General features: G+C 54.2%; 1 long non-coding RNA gene across 1 annotated transcript in view; it reads right to left on the reverse strand.

Annotated features, from left to right (window-relative positions):
• LOC149855043 (uncharacterized) overlaps window positions 1–20,193 on the reverse strand; it is a 60,832-nt gene that overhangs the window by 14,893 nt on the left and 25,746 nt on the right. Inside the window, exon 4 of the long non-coding RNA XR_016438759.1 lies at window positions 18,233–18,420. This is a non-coding gene — a long non-coding RNA (uncharacterized LOC149855043). The remainder of the gene's footprint in view (window positions 1–18,232; window positions 18,421–20,193) is intronic.

Genomic DNA, 20,193 nt, shown 5'->3' on the forward strand with positions numbered 1-20,193 from the left:
GTTAGGGAAAGGCCTCCAGAATGGGATCCTAAATCCCCCACCTCCAACGCCACACTGAGGCACGCCCCAAGGACTGGGTATAGCTGTCACCTAGGGCTTGAGCCAGCGATGAAGTCTAGAGGCTTTCTAGAGGTGTCAGGGATGGACAGTGTGTTAATCACATCCCAGTCCTGGACGAAGTTGTCCATATTCTTGGAAAGGACACAGGAGCTTTCAGTGCAGGGTCGAAGCTTCATGTGATGTACCAGCACCAGCTACAGCTTGTCCCATTCCCACCGGGCTTCAATAGTGTAGTACTTCCTCTTCCTTTCCCATCCCACTATTGCAGACATGCCCTGGCATAGATGCCAGGGTAGCGACCAGCTTCATACTGGCAGGAATGAGGTCAGGATATGGGCGGGGGAGTTCCCCCTTTGGCTACATCGGGCCAGGCTCGACTGCAAGTCTTAGCCAACTGGCACTGCTGCAACAACAGAGATGGATCTGGGAAAGAGGAGGACTACGCCCCACTTGGGCATTGCTTGAAAGGCTTAAAGACTCCCTTGGTGCTAAAGCCTACGTCCTGCTGATTAGACCTGGCTGCAACATCCTTCTTCCATGTAAAATAATAATAACTCTCCTGTACACATACACCATGGCAAGAAAATTCCTCCCATCATCAGATCAGAGCTGGCAATTTGAGCAATTAACTTGGGACAAAGAAAATAAGCAATTTCAGCTGTGGTTACTGTCTGGCCACCAGCCATCGCCGAAACGATTGGTCCACCAGTGGGTTGAATCCTGTGATGGTGGCTGAACACCCGCAAAAGCAGCAGGGCCAATTCTCCAGCACAGGAAACAAAAGAAGTGGAGCATTCACAGAGGATTTTTGGAATAAGCTGGGCTCGTTTTAATGGTTTCCTGTGTCTTAATATAGACAGACCAGGATTCCAGATGGCAAAGAACGGGGTTGCTCCCCTCCTCCCTCCCAAGATACATGCCTTCCAACTCCTTTAAGTTGATGTCTCCAAGGAGAAAGGGGCTTTGGATTAAAATTGCCTTTGTGCCTAATGGAAGCCAGTTGTGGAGGTTAGGGATGGTTTTGCATGGCATCTTGCATAGAGCTTGCCACTTTTTAAAATTTCCAGATCTAGTCTTTGCTAACAATCTTTTGGGGAAAGAGAGAGAGAGGTAAAAAACAAATCTATCTGACAGCAGTGAAACAGTGTGGCTGAGCGCTTCAGAAAGAGGCATGAACAAGAGCCCACATTCGGCCTCAATGGACAGTTTTGGCCATTCGTGCTGAAGAATCACTACAAAAATAATGGTTTTCCCTCTTGGAGTAATAAAGCTAAAGTGGTGTGAGGTGGAGGGCAAGCCAAGGGGTTTGGGCTGCTTTCTCCCAGCAGCTGGGGGAAGGCTCCCGACAGGACTGGCCGAGAGGGGTGGGTTTTTGTCCGTCACAGTCTGGCCTGGTGAAAGGCCCTGGCTGGGTCTCACTCAACGGGCTCGGACTCGTTGGCCAAAGAGATGGAGAGGCTTCACGAAGGGCAGTGCTTGTGCAAACCCCAGGTGAGCTTACAGTTACATGCTGGCTTGGCCTGCCGCGCAGTCTCTGTAGTGACCTAAAGGGAGCCACAGGCTGCTGAAAAGCATCTGGATTCACTGGCCGACAGCAGCTGCAAAAATGCATGCATGCACAGTGCAGGAGGGAGGAGAATGACTGCAGACTTGACTGCACTAATGTCCCCTTTTCACCCCTCCGGAGAAAGCCAAAGGGGCAGCAAATACCCAAGCAGTCCATGCTGGTGAAGCGGGTGGTGGGTTCCCACTGAGAGGGATGGAGAAATGGAGACCAGTTGACCAGAGAGGGGAAGCATTCAATAGACTGGCTGGCAAGGACCTGAGACACCCTCCACACATACTCCCACCCACACGTACACATCTCCAAGCCGAAGCAGCTCATTTTCTAGGAGCATGGGTATACCAGGATGGTGCAACCTCACTCCTGCATCTCAAGGTCTCCTCCAAGGCGGGTTATTCCAGAGACAATCTTGCGCCTCTCCATCGCAATTCCTGACCAACACATTCAAAAACCCCAACCGGGGACTCAGTAACAAGAGGAACAAGGTGAACCCCAAAACCCCAGGGCTGCTACGACTTTCTGCTTCTCTCTGCTTTGATTCTTCAACAAAATCTGCTCCGAGACGCAAATAAAAGAGCTGAAAGTCCGTCTGCAGCCCGTTCGTCACCTAACGATCAAGGTGCACCATAAAGAGGGGTTGGGGCTCAGGCCACCTGCCTTTATTCCTCTGGCCTCAGGTCTATCTGTTTAATGAGTGTCAGGCCCCGAGCTAGAGAAATCTTCCTTAAAAGGAAGATCAGAGGCAACCCCTCTGAGCTGGTGTGTAAAGCGACAACTCCATCGGCAGGGGAACATAAAGTCAGGAAGGTGGAAGCAGCAGCCAACTTCTAGATCGCCTCGGACGCCTTCCACTCGCTCTTGCTACAAAGGAGATAGCCTTTAGGTTACAGATCCTGGGCCCCGGTCAACAGCAGAATTGAAGTTTTCTCACGTCGGAGAATCAGGCCCCAGACACGTTTCCACTGAGCTCCAACAACTGCAATGCAAAGGATTTGAAGGGGCCAAGCAGACTGGTCATCATTCCCAAGATGAAGTTAGATGAAGAGGAAGTTAGATGAGCACCTTGCCGGGGTCATCTGACCCCGGTGCTCTTTCCTGCTAAGGCAGGGGGTCGGACTAGATGATCTGCCTAGGTCCCTTCCGACTCTAGCTACTATGAAACTATGAAACTATCATTCCTCCTCCTCCCCCTTCCTGCATGTCGATGTGCTTGGAGGGAAAGATCAGCCCTGCTGCCCTCCTCCCTGCTTTTCAACATTACAACTTTGGGCTGTGGAGAACAGCCAGGGGAGAGGCTGACAACACAGACAAAGCAAGCGTCTATTTTCATTAAACGTACAGGGGAAAAAAAAGCCGTTACAAAGCCCCGAATTATCAGATGAAACAGCTCAACCTTGAAACAGCAAATGAAGCACGGGCAGATGTGAAGGCCAGGAGGGACTGCCGCGATCACGTTGCCTCGCCTTCCACGTCAAGCCAGATTCTTTCCTTTGTCGACAGAAAAGGCAAAAACCAACTCGTTCCTTCCTCCAGTCGGGAGTTGCCCTTTGATGGCAACCCCTAAACGCCAGCACCTTGCTTCACGGAGCCAAACTTTCCACCACTTAGCACATCAAAAACCTCGCTCCATTTACCCACCATGTTCCTTCCCCCCGTGATGCTCTTTAATATGGGGGGGGGGGAAATGAAGCCTGCACCCCTCCATCATGAGGTCCCTTATCTTTTAATAGACCCTTTAAGTGTCTAAGCGAGGGGGCACCAGTACAAAGGCAACTAAATTCCATTTATGAACATTAATCGTTTCCTTTGACACTTGCTGCTAATTAGCAAAGAAATTTTGCATTGAACAGTAAATTGGACCAAGAAAAAAAAGGGGGGGAGATGTGGGGGGGGGGGGAGATGTGGTGGGGGGGAACCCAGATTTGGGGAAAGGAGTAGGAGAAAGAGCCAGAGCTTTGGGAGCAGTGCTCCAGCCTCAGGATTTACTGACCTACATTTCATACATTTGAATCTCTGGAGATCAGCAACAAGTCTCCAACCCGCTCCGGTAATGGGGACAAAAATAAATCTTTTTAAATACTCGAAGAATGAAGCCAAACCCTTCGGAGAGCCGAGCGACACGGGCACCTACCTCAGGTGGCTTCTGCCCACAGCAGTGTGACCTTACTTGCATCCCTGACCTCCCCGGCAGCAGCTGTGCCGTCATCGCACCGACGTGCAGAAGACCTGGATGTCCCTGTGAAGGGACAGGTGCGATTAGAGGCGTGGGGCTGGGGTGGGAGGGCAGCTGCTGTGTCTCATGCCTTCATGGCAGATGTTCTTCCAGCTGCGTTTCCTCGTCATTCCCATTTGCGTGGTCAACGGCATCCAGCGTGCGTTGTACCTGCTCCCGGACACCTGTATTTAGCCCAGGCCAAGTTTTGCCCCCCTTGTTGCTCGAGTAGGCTGCCAGCAACTCTATATCTCCTTCTGCGGTTGGGGCTAGGCAGCACACCTCCATTTCTGGTACTCCTCATGTCAAAGAAATGATGCCGAGACAAGACACAGATAACCACGGCCAACCAGATGGACCCAGGCTGTGCTGGCTGTTCAGCTGGACGTTCCCTAGCAGGATGGAAACGGGCCCTTCAGCGTTTCCCCTCTCTCTATAGGACAGGCTCCCCTGGCCACGACAACATGCAATGCAAAATGCACCCACCATTATCTTTCCTATGACAGTCATTACACTGCCAAGACCCAGGTCCTCATTATCAAGAGCCTGGGGACAGTTTAATTATGGAAGGCACTCTACAAAAGCAGACACAGTCCCAGTGCTTTATTGAAGCAGGTAGAAGACCCCAGGAGATTTCCATCTCCACGTCGGGGCACGGCCCAAGAGGTGGAATTCAAAATTTATGGGGATAAACAAGCTAACAAAGCCGGCCCCAGCCTGGCAGAGGCACATAATTCAGAGCAAGTGATGGAAAGGCTGCTGTACAAAAGGACCGGCAAAGAGAAGAACACAAAAGGCATCCAGTGTGCTTGGGATAATGGCAAGGGGAGAGATGATCGCTAGGCTGTAAATCAGGGGAGAGGTTCTGATGATACCGCAGGCCAGCTATAGCATTTGAAACGAGAGGCAGATTTACTCATTGGTAATAACCACCCTTCCCCATTCATTATTTGCACGTGGGGGGGGGGAAGAAAAGGTTTAAAATATTGACAAAGGAAAAACAAACCATGCTGTCCTCCTAATTGCTTTCCAAGAAGAGAACTAACAGTGGGTGGGTGCCATGACCCAGGAGATGGGACGACTGCTACGTGCTATGGGAAATCCCACCTCCGTCTCCACTCAGGTAGAGGCGATGCCATGTACCCTGCCACAGCCTCCAGGCAGCCGGCTGTAACTGGGATATTAGGGCAAGCTCCTGCCACGTGCCTCTGTGGTTTTTTCATCTGGGTGGCCAGGCTGTTAGGGAAAGCCAGCACCCCGGTCAGGAAGGCGATGGCTTTTTGGGCTCTTTCTACAAAGAGCAGCATGGATACAGGTGCTCACATGGTAGCCACCACCTCAGTCCTACTTGCCACTCTCTGGGGACAGAGGACAGTAGGGGCACTGGATCCTGTTTGGGGATGGCAACCTTTGGTGTGATTTTAAACCTGCCCCAGCTGCCTTGGCAGACCTTTGTTTTCAGGGAACATCGGTGCACGACCTCCCATGCCATGGCCTGGCACCGCACCCGTGAGCCTGGCTCCCGCCCTGCCCTGAAAGTTTTCCATCTCTGGTTGGAGAAGTGGTGTCATGCGCTTTTGGGCACTGGATCTCCTACGCTGTTCCCCTAACATCCAGCTTGGAGACCAGACACAGAAATCGTGGTCTATCAGGCCAGCGAGAAAGGTCGCCAAAGCAAGCTGTAAGCAGTGTCCTGGGCCCCGCCGAGAGGGACGGCCGGGTCTGCCTTCCCTCTGGAAGCCCGGCTGCAAGACCGTGCCAATCCGCTCGGGGCTCAGGCAGTTTACACGACTGGGAAATAGCTCAGATGGCAGAACAAGTCAGGACAAAGGCAGGAAGTTTTTTCCCTGAAAGCACAATCAGGGACCACGAAGAGCCAGCAGCTGTATTTGCTGTTCCAACAATGGAAGGTTTATCCCAGGACAGAGCGTAGAGCGCTTTCTTCTCTCGGAGAAAGGGCCTGTTCTTACTCACCTTGGACTTGCTGACACTAAAATACCAACAGTGATAGTGTAGTTGATGGTTTTTACCCCACTCTGACCATGTGGGGAGGCTGTGCAGGAAGGGGGAGAGAGCGCCTCGCAGCCCGCCTTGTCTTTCCTTGGCTTGTACCCAGGGGAGGCCAGGGGCACTACTCCGCGGGAGCTGTCTGCATGCGTACGCTTGCCCTGGAGCAGACGAATGCACCCCAAACAGGCATCGCTAGCATGCAGAAAGTTGTATGTAATGGGGTCACTGAGACAGACTCTTCCTGCCAGGTCTGGGGGGCTGTACCTGCCCTCACCCCAACCACAGCACCCCAGACAACCCCCTCGGAGGAGTCAGTCCTGCCCGGTCCTCCACACACTAGCACGGGCCCTAGCCTGGGCCTGGCTGTTTCATATGCATTTCCTTTCCTTCCCCGATACTCCGCCCCAGTCGCAGTGCCTCAGAAAGGTGACACTGAGAAAAGCCAGCTGTGGCCCAACACGGTGGCACGGGCAGCATGCACAATCCAGGCCAATGCTCCAGGTGCCTCTGGCACCAGCCCCAGCAAGCTGCATTGTGTTAGATGCTGCTCAGATGTGCCCCAAGGACAGGCCCAGCTCTGAAGAGCTTGCAGTTTCAGTAGATAAGACAGGGCTCCCAATTTCCAGATGGGGAAACTGAGGCAAAGACCCTAACTTGCTCTGTCAGGATTTGAACCCAAAACCAGCACTCCCAGCCAGGTCCAAACCCTCCGGACCATCTCTCTAAATAAACAGCATGACATGCCATTGTGGGGAATGAATGAGACCAGCTGCAAGACACCTATCCTTGTTGGTCTACAGACCAGCTACTTTCCTCCCTTCGGCGAGGTGACATTTCCAGGAGGGGTTTGAAATAACCGGGTGGTCTTTAATACCCAATCAGTCTTTTCCAGCCTGGTGAGTCGTGTTTATTTCTGGAGTTATTAGACTAGATTGAAAGAGCTGTGGATTATTTGAAACATGCTGTTTGGAGGTTTACTGCGGTGCTTTATCTTTTACATGGCTGTTAATCCCCGGTACACGTTTCCTATAAGCCATTGGTAGTTAACATACAATAATGTTGCATTAAAGCTAAACTGCAGGTCTGGTTTTGGAGACATCATGCATGGCATAACCCAGAAAATGGAGAGTTAACAGAGAGACTTGCTTGGGATTCGGAAGGGAAGCTCTCTTAATAGGAGTTCCCTGGCCAGAGTCAGGGACATGCTCACCGAGGCATCCCAAGGAACTAAAAGATTCAAGGGTGAGTGAGTAACAAGCTGCAAAGTCTGCCCAAGCATTAGATCCCCGACTCCAGCATCTGTCGGCGTGACATTCACTACTACTTGGTCAGCTGCTAGGGGCTCTTGGGCATGAGATGCAGGGGAGAGTCTGGCCTTTTCCCTACCAGAGCTGTACCACATACACCCTCTACTTGTGTGTGGCACAACCCATGTAGCGTAGCCACAGGTATAAAGGTGTCTTAGGCCAGCATAGCTTCATCCCTGATGGGAATTCAGTCTACCGAAACAAGGGACCTCCATCTCATTCAGCTGGGCTGCACTAACCGGGTCCCATCAGCATCGCTCCTCAGCCTTTTGGCTCAGATCATTTTGGCTAAGATCCAGCGGGAACAAATGAATCCCAAGACCTCTGGGCTTGGGCCCGCACGTAGGATGCCTGCCAATGGATTTGTGAGCATCTGAAGTGCCAGGGTGGGAGCCTGGGACGGAGGATGCTCGCCGGTTATAGTGCCGCACGTGGTGTTGAGAATGATCGAGTTCCACCTGCTCGATTGATACGGTTTTTGGAACGATCGAGTTCTGCTCGGTCAATATGATTTGGCCGATCTGACCTGGAATACGAAATATATTCACTCAAAAAGGGACCTCCATAACGGAGCCAGCACAGTGTGCGTCGGCCTGCAGAACCCACGCACACCCACCCATCCACACGGCCTTGTGCAAACAGACTCCCTCTTGCACACGCCTACGTGGGCACCTGAAGCTGGACTGCCGTGCCCACAGAAAGCTCACGGAGAGGAGAGCAACCTGCAGCGCTCAAGTGAAATAGTGGTCTCTTGCCTTGATGCTTCTTAATTGCTTTAATTTCCTCAGTCCCCTGCTGATCACAAACAGCAGCAACGGGAAGGGGCTGCAGGTAGAGCCTGTATCTCCATTTCAGCCGGTAGCAGCGATGGTTGCTACAGAGATGAGCTCGCTGCTCAGTGGGAAGGAGGGAGCAGACATGCTCTGGGGCTCTGTTACAGGCTTTTCTTTGCCCACACCCAGAAATAAAAGCTGCCTGAAGAAAGGAGCCCAAAATCCAGGAGCTTCTTGTTAAGACCCTCTATGGCCGCTGATGGGTGCTTCCACAGCATCCAACTCCTTGGGACGCAGGGGCAGGGAGCCCAGCAAGCCCTTCAGGTAGCATGGAGCAAAAATACAGAGAACTGCCCTGTTGGCTGCATCTTTGCAGGACTCGCATTGCTGAAGCGTGACATTCACTGTCCCCTCCGAGACGCAGCCCAAAGGATGATGCTGTTTCTAATTTGGGGCTTGGAAATCGTTTTCCATCCTTCCTTCCAAACTGAACCATAAAGCCCTCATTCCAGGGAGCTGCGGAGGGGTCGTCGGCATGAGAAGAGGGGGGGGAAACAAGACAAAACATAGCAAGGATGGGAGGAAGGGGAGGGAAGAGAGCCGACTGCCACTTATCTATAAAGGGTTTCAAGAAAGACCGGAGAGGAGTTCAGTCTAAAGTAGTCCTGGTGACCCTCTAGATTTAGTCAGGCATCCTCCTCTCAGCATTTCCAGCCCTAGGAGGCAAACTTTGACCATAGACGGTGTTGTCAGGCAAGGGCTTCGGATTATACCAGTGCCTCAGCATGCAAGCAGGACCGGCATCCATCTCCCAAACACCGGAGCCAGGAGGAACGTGGGATGCTGAATGCACGAGCAAGAATCAAAATTAGGACCAGAGCTACAGGATTCTTGGCCACGTGCGAGGACCGGTCCCACACGAGGCAAACTGGGTTGGATGCGCCCCGCTATCTGCGGAGGACCCCGGCAGCACCGCATCCACACCTGAGCGCAATGCCGGATTTAGGCTTAGGGCCTCACAATATGAGGGGCCTCTAAATAAGAAAAAAAAACCCCAAACTGGACATTTTCATTCTAATATGGCAAACATATACATATAAATGGCTCCACGGTTATTATTCATATTGAGCTCATACATTTTTGCAGCAATAACAAGAATTCATCTTAAAAATATCATGAAAACCCATTTTCATGGGCGATTTTTATCGTCTGGGGCCTCTCAAGCTGGACATCACTTAGGGCCTCGGCACGTCATAATCCAGCACTGCCTGAGCATCCCCCAACGAGCCATGACTTGGCCTGCGTTTACCCTAATGATCCCTGTTGGCTTCAAGTCTCCTGGACAGGACTCCATGGATCTCTCCCTTCATTGATGAAGGAAGCATGTAATTGCCTTCTCTGCTTCCCAGCACAGAGCAGCCTGCACTGAAGACCTCGGGTCAGGATCCAAATGACTCGAGCAGAGCGCAGGCAGAGCCAGTGCAGTCGAGTTGGCTCTGGGAAGAAGGGGGAGCCTGCCAGGAAACTCAAAGCCACGCTTCCCCCCGAGCTGGGGTGCTCAGCGCCCGGGCTTGGGCTGGGCCCCATCTCGAATTCTTGGATGGCAGTTTTGCAGAGAACATATTTCAAACCACAGGGCAGGTCCACTCGTGGGAAGCTTGGAAAAAACATTGTGCTGAGATGCGCCAAGACCATATGTTCTGTATTTTTCTTTCCTCATTTATGTTACTAGGGATATTTGCATGAAAACAGGCTAATAGAGCCGTGTTCCTTAATGGTAATGTTTCCAAAGGGGCCTCTTCCTAGTCGCTCAGCCTCCAAAGGCATTGTGCACTGGGGTTTTTGCTCAGCGGAGCAAACTCACGTCGGCGTGTTCCTGCCCCAGCAGGGTGCACACACACCGGCGCACTGGGATACGTGGATGCGCACGCCCCACGCTACAGGTGCGGACGACGCAAGTGCGCCAAGCTTCCTCCGTGGCCCTCAAGGCCTGCTCTAGCCTGGAAACCTAATCCGCCCCTTCCTCACCCCAAAACACAGGCCTCTGTTTGCGGCAGGACAACTGCCATCGCAAGGCTGCCCGGCAGAGGTACGGCAGGGCAAGAGCGAGGATGACCTCAAGGTCCAGCTCAGCATCCGGGGTGTTTCCACACTAATGTCCTCTGAGGAAAATTACAGGGACGGAGCCAGAACGTGACAGACCGAGTTGCCTTCAGGCCCCGAGGACTTTCCATGAGTCACCAGCCCGAGTCTCTGGGCGGGGAGACCAGCACGAGCGGGGAGCCGTTGCTGCATTTTCATGCACGAGCCAGCTTGCTTCTCCCAGGCCCCCCTCACCACTGCCCTCCCTCTGAAGCCTCCTCCTTCCACTTCTCTTTGCTCACCCCACCCTTGACCCAAGCCACCTTCAAAGCAAGGCAGGGGCCCGGTCAGCACCCCGCCCAAGCCCCTGTAATACGCCTCCCGTTTCCATCTCGCTATTCAGATGGAGGCGCAACAGGGGCAGGGACCGCGTCCCCGTGCACTTTGTACAGCACTCGCATGCTCTCTGGCCCAGACACAGAAAGTCTACAGGCACCTTTCCAAGCAAGGATTCCCCCCTCCTGGGCTCCTGCCGGTTGCTCGGAGCATGGGAAATGTTTATAAGCCGAAGCAGTGTTTAGTCTGCAACACTTGGAGGGAAAGAAACCCCACTCTGCTTTCCTTTTGTGGCTCTACGGGGTGGGATGGGCTTTGATAGACCAAGGCAGTTGGCTTTTGGTTTGCAAACCCCATGTACTCCACAACCACTGTCCACCCTGTGCTGTGGGGTGGATTGCTAAAGCACGGGGCAACCTCCCATAACATCCCTCGGGCCTGCTCAGAGTTCAGCAGTAACCCCAATCACGACCTAGGGGCAAAGTGTGGTCATCCTCTACCCTCTGCTGCAAAGTAGCACAGAAGATGCGGCTTTTCCAGCACTCTTCCCAGTGCCTCCATCTCCCGTCAGGCTCCTTTCTGGCCGGCCGAGTGCGGCTCCGCAGAGAGCCAAGACGCTGTCCGGGCCGTCGCACCAGCCGGATTGCTGCAGAGGGAGGTGGCGGCAGTAAAACGAAACAAACAGTTTTGATTTATTGCTCTCGAGAAGAAATAGGGCACGTTGAAAGCAAGCACAGGAAGTCATGGGGCTCGTAAATCCTGCTCCGGGGCAGATAAAGCAAATGTGCTTCCATTCTGCGGGAGAGCACGGGGCGACGGGGAGGGTGGCCAGGAAAGTTTCAGGAACGGGTTTTTCGAGAGACTGTTACAAGGCGCGGGCACCACGGGGACCGAGGCTTATGACTACACCTCTGAACACAGCGGGATTTGGGCTTACCGAGGGTCTGGCCGGGATCCCGACATCGGGGTGCCCAGACTCTGTGGTCCTGACAACAACCCAGGAGTTGCACCTCATTTGCCTGCAACCACCTGTGCAAATCAGGATGGTGTCCAACAAACCTTCGGCCTCCTCTTTGGTTTGGAGAGAGCCAGAGGATGACCACAGCTTTCCAGTGCCTCTTCCTGCCCAGCCAGTGGCCCCTGCGTTTCCTACCATGTAGGAGACCTGCTCATACCCAGCTGTGCAGAGGTCGCAGCAGGCTGGGTGGGTCCCTGCCATGGCGACTTGAATTTACCGCGTATATCTAATCACATCTGGGGACCTTCCAAGTCCTAGATTAACCCCTGTACATAGGGGCTACAAGGAAAGCCCCTGCCCTGCAAGGGACCAGTTCAAGTGCCTGCATTGCACCACAGACCAACCAGATATAGGGGAAACCTGGCTCTGCCCCACTGAGGGCTCATTGCTGACCCGTGTTTGAGCCACACAGCGAGGCCGGTGCATCCACAACCCCGTCGTCCAACCCAGCAGGAATTTACAAGTTGGGGGAAACTCCCTCTGATCCATCCAGAGAGCATGGCATGATAACTAGGGGCCCTGGGCAAGCAGCCCTTTGATACCTGGCGCCCGCTGACCCTGCTACATCCGCCGTGACTGAGCCGGGTCCAGAGTTGCATGTGCCTGGCACACCAGGATAGCATCACCCTGACCTTTGCCTTCGCGTACGCTGGGGCAGCTATGCAGGAGCGCGACATCGCCTGGAGGCCGCACGCAGAGAGGTCCTTGCCCCCCGAGCAGCACGATCTGAGGCCCGCCGCAGAGCAGCCCTTGCCGCCAGCTGGGTGGGCACAGGAGGCTGCAGCCGCACCTTCACCCCATGCCAAGCTGTGCCTTGCACAGCGCTGCAGGAGCACTATGGGACCCCTGTGCCGGCTCCCTGCGTCATCACAGGTAACAGCAAGGTCAGGGGTCGGTCATTCGGGAAAGCCATGAGCCCCACCCTACCTCTGCTCCCATCCCTCCGTGTGTTGGGGGCAAGAGCCATTGCACCGGGGCTTGTATTCTCTACCAGGAGCATCCTCACCATGGCTTCTTCCCTCCGTAACAGGGGCTAGCAACCCAGGACCAGTCTGCCTGCACGTGCAGGGCAAGGCTGGTTCCTGTTACAGGAGAGCAGTAAAGCAGAGGCGGAGAAGGGCCCAAGTCTGGTGGGACACGAGTGCCCCAGACACCTCTGAAGGTCCAAATTCCCAGCACCTCAGTCCCGCATCTTCCAGCCCCGGAGCACTTGGCGCTCAGATCCCACCAAATTCAGAGGGGCTTTGCACGTGCTGAAGGTTAAACCCTCACCGAAATGTTTGCTCGGCAGGGCCCCGAGCACCTTGCAAGGAAGAACATTAGAGACTAAAAAGCTCTGGAGTGCAGAGGGGTGGGGAGAGGCTGCTGGGGGAGGCTGGGACGGCTGGTATGCAGAGCCTCTCCCAAGAAAGAAAAAAAAAAAACCACTCTGTTGCTGTGGGTAGAATCAGCACATACTTGTTCCTGGCTGTTTCCAGGCAGCTCCAGCGGGAATTTGGCTGGGCAGGCATTTGAAAGCCATCTTCAGGAGCAAAACAAGACGGAAAGCAGCTATCTGAAGACCGCAGCCACAAATCTGGGCTTTGCAGCGGGTGGCGAAGGGCTGGGGGGGGCGGAATAAATACCGCGGCCCTTCCTGACATCGAAGGGCTGTGTCCAGACCTCTGCAAACACCTTATTTCCAGGGAGGGTTACTGAGGTCTTGCTTCTCTTGCTACGCTGGAGGGTATCAGCCAAGCCAAGGGGAAGGAGAGCTCCAGGCTGCCACAGACCCAGCCGCAGGGATCTTGCCAAAGTCACCAGCAAAGAGGGGAAACACAGAGCCAGGCTCTCCAACAGGGAGAGATGCTTTCAAGGACGATTTGCGGCACGAAGGCATGCTCGGGGAAGGAGACAGGGACACGCGTGCCTTGCCCCGCAGAGAGGATCCCCCACGCAGCCAGGGCAAAGATCCAACCAAGCTCACATTCAAGTGAGGCACGTCCCAGACAGTGCCACAGGCAGGCTCAGGTCTGGTGCCACGAAAGGATGCCCCTGTCTGGAGCCCAGAGCTTCATCCTCAAATTCAGGAGCTACTGCAGAGGCCAAACCTTTACCGCCTAACCCTCACCTCGCTGGGGCAGCTCAGGAACAGGGTCGCAGTACAGAACAACCCATAAAATGCAACCTCCCTTACAGAGGGCAGCTCCTTCTCTCCAGAGGAGCAAATTTCACCCAGCAAGAAGCTGCAGCCCCTAACCCAGTAAGGCCTTCTTAGGGACACTGGAGTAAACTGGATGCAGCTGCTGGGAGCGCCTGATAGGATACCCCTGAGTCCAATTTCCCCTTCCACACCTCTCACGTGCTCCCTGTTAGAGGTCCTGTGCACTTCATAGATTCATAGATGCTAGGGTCGGAAGGGACCTCAATAGATCATCGAGTCCGACCGCCTGCATAAGCAGGAAAGAGTGCTGGGCCTACATTACCCCAGCTAGATACACATCCAGCCTTTGCTTGAAGACCCCCAGGGTAGGGGAGAGCACCACCTCCCTTGGGAGCCCGTTCCAGACCTTGGCCACTCGAACTGTGAAGAAGTTCCTCCTAATATCTAATCTAAATCTGCTCTCTTCTAGCTTGTGGCCATTATTTCTTGTAACCCCCGGGGGGGCCTTGGTGAATAAATACTCACCAATTCCCTTCTGTGCCCCCCTGACGAACTTATAGGCAGCCACCAGGTCGCCTCTCAACCTTCTCTTGCGGAGGCTGAAAAGGTCCAGTTTCTCTAGTCTCTCCTCGTAGGGCTTGGCCTGCAGGCCCTTAACCATACGAGTGGTTGGGATGCAAACCCTGCCCAAAGGGGCTTGTGCTGCCAGCAGCCTGCACTGCTGGTTTCCCTGAGGGGGTGGGATAAAAGGGAGGTTTCCTGGGCCCCGCTGTGCTCCTCCATGAGGAGCACTCTGCTGTCACCGCCCTCAGCATCACAGGGTAGGGTTTGTAGCCTAATGGTCCACGGTGGTGATGAGAAAGGGGGACCCTGCTTCCCTGCAGATGCACCCACCCTGGCTAAGGAGAGCAAGGCAGAGGCAGCAGGTACAGCCCTATCCCTCCTACTGCTCCGCAGAAAAAGTCAAACCGGGGGGGAAGCATAGGACTCCACAAAGCCCAGGACGCCCTTTGCTAGCGCCGTCGTAGCACACGGAGATGCCTGGATCCCACAGCAAGGGGCAGCAGGAGAAAACCCCAAGAGAGAAAGGGGAGAGGGAGGCAGGCAGGCAACAGGCACAGTTGTTCTTTGTGCTTTCTCTGAGCCAAAAATATTGGGTCTGAATGCTTAGCACCTCCCCACGAACAGCTAGGGAGTGAATAACGAGCAACGACACCGAGACGCTTTATTACACGTCTAACGCCATATTCATCATCGGGGCTGATTCGCTCCATCTTTCAACGTCCTTTCCAAACGCTGTTGTTGAGGATCTCAGTTCCCACAAAGAATTTGCAATATGTATTTAAAAAAAAAAACACACCCCAACCCTCCACTTATGGAAAACCAGCGAGAACAGCCAGAGTCGCAATAGCCAGGATTAAAAAAAAACCTTCCAAGCCAAGCCCTTTGAAAGACGCAGGCCTTCCTGCTCCAGGACATAAGCCAACTGCCAAGGACCGGGGGTCAAGAGACTTTTCCTGAGACCAGAAACCTCATAACTGCCTTTGGGGAGGTTTCTTAATCTGCCCCAGCTTTTGTACCGAGCACTGTTGGGGGCAGGATCCTGGGGTAGATGGGCCACGGATTTCACTCCTGGGCCCCTGCATGTTATATTCTGTGCCGTGCTGCGCAATTAGAGAGACAACCTTTTACCATGGGGATAAAATACCTTCCTCCGCTAGCTGTGGAAGAGATGGAGGCAGCGATTTCGGCTCCTAATGGAGCCATTCCCCCAACTCATTGGTAAGTGGATTAAAAAGCCTCCACCGGGTCGCTGAAAGAAGCCAAGAGAGAATTCAAGCTAATGCACAAGAAAAGTGTAATCCCCAGCACCCCCTCCTGGGCGCTCCCGGCTCCGGGACGCAGCCCTGCCCGACTGCAGAGTCTGTTTATACAGAAAGGAGGAGAAAAGAAACACACGCTAAAACCCTCGCAGCAGCTTCTTGCTGGCTGGAGCCTCCCCGAAGCAGGGCCGGTGGCTGGGAGCGCCCGCCAGGACTGCTCAGGCTGGCAGCTCAACAGCTGCAGCCTGAATACAGGGTAGAAAATAACCATAGCTGTCTACTGTAGGGGAGCCCTGGGAACCAGGGCGGCACGGAGAAGGGTGGAAGGGCCCTGCCCCGGTCTGTGCTCTGCTTTGGAGCCCCCCAAGCGCCGGCTGGACTCGGCCCTTCCAGAAGTCGTCACCCTTGCTCCATGGTGACGGACGCAGTGACCCAGATCCAGCCCCAAGCATCTCCCCGCTGCTCCAGCCCCATCGCCACTCAAGCCTCTGGACAAGAGCAAGCGGATGGGTCCCTCTCTTGACCAGGTCATTGCAACAGCACAGCTCCTCTCCTGCTGTCCAGGGCTTGAATGCTTGGCTTCCTTCTGGTCCAATGCCTTTTGGCACCTGGACTTAGGATAATGATTTGAGCCTGGGTTGGTTCCCACTCGGCGGTCCCGTGGAGCACCACCGAGCAGCCAGGCAGGGTCTGAAGGGCTCGCTGAGGCTGCCTGATTGACCCCTACCCAAGGAGGTGCCGCGGGACAAGGTGGGCTCGCACGGTCCTCTTCCGTACGAGCGCGTTTGAACTCACAACCCTCAGATGCTTGAGACGGACCCAAGCGTTGGCGTTCCCATGATGTTCTTGCTCTGGCTCCGCTCTCTGGCTGCTGTGACTAGGAGTCAAGGGGCGTTTGTCCCTCCACGGATAGTGTCAGCCAGCGGTTGGATTGGGATCTGAACCCAGAGAAGACTCCACTTGCCAGATCTTTACTACAATCCCACACACACAAACCACAACCTCTTGCCTTGGGCTGTTTTAGGAGCTTGCGGATGACAGGGCAGATTCAGGCCAGCCTGAATGTCAGCTCATACACAGCCGTCCAGGGAGCTCTTCCCCTGGGTGACAGCCACTGCTGGAGAGAGACCTGTGGCACATTGACGGTCACCCATGGATCAGGCATGAAGAATGGAAAGCCATCCGTTACTTTGGACTAGACTAGGAGTGACTTCCCCTGAACTCATGCCCTATGGCGGCTATGTTTGGGAAGAAAGCAGTCCCAACTCTCTCCTCTCCAGCTGATGGCCTCCAAACTCACTGCTATTGGGAAGCATCTGGGCACCTCTGTGACCTGAAAGGCCCAGGATGGACACAGGAGCAATGATTAAAGTCAGGACCAAAGTGCTTTCTCAAGCAGACGGGGCAGAATTGGACTAACGCAGCCATCCCCAATCCCGACAGGCCCCTCTGCACAAGCTCATGCCATGGGGATGAGGGAAAGGGTGGCGGAGGGGCATGGGGGGAAGTAGGGGCAGGAGTCCCAGATGCAGGCTGCCGAGGTTTATTACTGCTGCTAAGCTGCTTTCTCGGCACTGACCATTTTTTTTGACATCTTCCAAATCACCACCTCTGTCAAAAGTGCAGTAATTGTGCTTGTTGCAACAACCCCTGAGACAACCCGGCAATCAATAGTGCAAATATTAAAAACCATAAATCTACCCAACCTTCGACACTGGGCTGCGGTTTGCCGATCTAACCCCACAGCCGCGATTTTTCATCTGGGGAGTAATGCAAGGGGTTACCGACGACCTCGAGATTAAAGGGTCAATTTATTTTAACACTGCTTTTTCCCGGCAATCTTAGCTGCCCCCTTTGCACCCCCCCCCGCTTCCCTTCCCTCCCCATCCCCCCTCGCAGCCCTGTGTTTTCATCTCGTGTTTTCATTTTGGCATTTGATTTTCTGAACGGGAGAATCAATCAGGAGGGATTGAGTAAGAAAAAAAAAAAGGAAGAAAAAGCTCTGGCAGGGCCCCAGCACACTCAGATACCAAATTATGGGGGAAAGCTGTCATGTGAAAAGAATGCATGCAGGCAAGGATGGGAGGCGGATCGCGTATCAGCTCCAGAACCGCCCTGTAACCAGACTTATGTAGTTGGAACAATCACAGCAACACAAAGCTACAGAAAATATTCCCTTCCCCAGCTCGCCTGGAACAAAAATATGCTGCTGCATCAATACTGAGGCTGCAGAGACATCACTGTTCTGCAGGGGGCTGGGGTTGCCGGAGCCTGGAGAGCGGACCCAAAAAGGCAGAAGGAGAAAGATGCCCCAGAGACGTCTGTGGGACTTCTTCTTTTCAAATTAAACTTTTTTTTTTTTTTTAAATAGACCTGATTTTCCCCCCCCGCCATTTATTTTTTTCCTACGGGTTCTGACCATCTCCCCGCGTTTGTGCGGCGCCATCCAGTCGTATCCGCTGGGGCAGCGCAGCTTTTACAAAGGCTTCCTTTATCCAAAGTGTCGATTGGTCATTTGACTTAAATGTTAATTCAGAAAAACCCTCCTACTGAATGGAAATGACCAGGCCCGGTTCTCCGTATGGAGACGACTGACGGGAGGCCCTTCAATCTGTATTTGGACCTGATTCTTACAGCAGCTCAGCAACCGTGGTTTTGCGTCGATGCGAGTGGGAACTGGCAGCACTTTCTGCTCTCCGGTGGGAGACTGAGACAGGGCGTGTGCATGCACCATGAAACAACTCCTTGGCCCCCTGGAGAACCAGATGGGACCAAGACCCCCATAATAGAGGGAGGGGATTCACCCAGCTTCTCCCCGCGCGTTCAAATCCACAACAAGATGGCAATGAGCGGAAAGGGTTCCCTTCCCCGGCAGCCCGGATGCAACATAAGCAGGGGCCTTACCTTAGTGTCTCCCATCCACCAAGCCCATCATCCCCCCAGCCGGCTCTCCGAGGTGGGAGGACAGCTCTCCCGATACCAGCAGCAGTGCGGGGAAGTAATGATGGACACAGGAGAACAGCAGGTCAAGGCAGAGCAGAGCTGCCTGCGTCCCGACTCTCTTCATAAGCCTCAGCATTACCTGGATTCCCCTAAAAATTAAAAGAGAATTGGCTGTGGGCCATTCAGGGGCTCTTCTGGCCATTACGTTAGGACCTGGCTTGGGTCGCAAGCAGGCGGACCAGGGGCCGTGGCTGCAACCAGCCACACAAGGGCCTCCCCCGTTGTATTTCCATTCTGGCTTAGCCACCTCTATGTTCAGGGCCTTTACACCTCTAACCACAGGATTCGGGATGTTGCAAGTCTCTGAAGCCAGGATCTCCCTTCCACTTGGGCCTCCTCTCCCCCTTCCCCAGCTCCCCGTGAGACCCAAGGAAACGGGGGAGCCTCCCACCTCTGCCGTAGCAAGTGTCTCAGGATATGAACAGGGCAGCAGCTCCCGCAGGCACCAGTCCCCAGTGCATCAGCACGGGAGTCCCTGCCCTGAAGGGCTTACAATTTAATCAAAGGCACCGATGGACAAAACTGGAAGGAAGGACGCCGGGGGAGGCTTGAGAGGTAGAGGAAACACAGCTGCTCCCCCCTGGTTTGTCTCTTCTTCGGAGCTGCAAGTCCCGTGGGGTGCTTGATGGTCACGGCTACCTGCGTCCAAAGACCCCTGCGTTAAGCTGGACGTGGTAGAGGCATCCAAACGGCCATCGCTCTACAGTAAACCCCTGCTCTGGAAAGACCTGCCAGGCCTCCGGACCGGGGGCCCAAACAGCTTTGATGTTACCTGGTGGAAAACAACGACCCTCTTTGGAAAGAGTTTAGACCACACCTGGGGATTGCTCCAAAGCCCTGGGCAGGAAAGCAAAGCTTTTCTGTCGACTTCACAGAGCTTTGGATCAGGCGCCCGGTCCCACCGCCTCCCCACCGCCCTTTACTGGTGTTCAGGAAAAAAAAGAAATAGAACAAAACTCCCAACGTTATTTGCTGGCTGCCTCTGATGTGGGAACAAGCAGGAACACGGCTGTTTGGAAGGGGCGGCATGGGCACGGCGGAAGGCAGCGGGAAACCTTCCCCGCCCGCTCTTGGATCGGCTCCTAAAGAGGGGTTTTGTTTGGTTAGAAACGGCTTTTAATAACCGCCCAAACCTGCGGTTGATCTGTATCTTTGTGACAAATTTCTCTGCGCTCGCTCGCTCCTTCCCCTCCGCCCCCTCCAACAAGCGTCTGCTCTTGCTCCGACGAATGCTCCTTTCTGCAGCAGGCACTGATTGCTGGGAAAAAAAAGAAATCCTAAGCCCCTTTCTAGGGCTCCCGGGCCTGAGGGGTTACCAGCTGAAGCAGTTAAACATATGCCCCCCTTCAAAGCCTCTCCCTCCTTCATGCTATCTCTGGTGGATCTTGAGCTAGAAATAGTTGTGCTGTCCCTGGGACCAGGCTGCTATTTCCTCTGCTCCGGGGCTTTGCACGGACATTTGGGAGACACTGGGGTCTGTTTCTTCCTCCTCGAATCTCTCTGTGTCAGGCAGCTCTGGCTAATCTCATCCTAAGGAGGGCGTGATGGCTGTCAGGGGAAAGCGTCCCCCAAGGAGAAGCGTTCAGGCACTTGCTGCAGTCCGTCCCTCAAACATCCCGCGAAGCTACACACAGGGCGCCTCTGCACTGTGCTTTTACCATCGGTGCCACACTCAGCGTGGCTCAGGGCTACTCCCGTGGCTCCCGTTGCTGAAGCTACTCGGGTTTCCCCGCCACTTGGTGTCGGGGTGTCTGCAGCCCCTCCGGCAGTTCAGAGACCAGGCCTTCCCGCAGCCCCTTGCTCTTTCCCATGGCTGGTGCATCTGGCATAGGTTGGAGCTGCTCCCCCATCGCCTCCATGAG

Source organism: Crocodylus siamensis, chromosome 12 (assembly GCF_052110815.1).
Source record: "Crocodylus siamensis isolate JL-2025a chromosome 12, ASM5211081v1, whole genome shotgun sequence".
NCBI lineage: Eukaryota > Metazoa > Chordata > Crocodylia > Crocodylidae > Crocodylus > Crocodylus siamensis.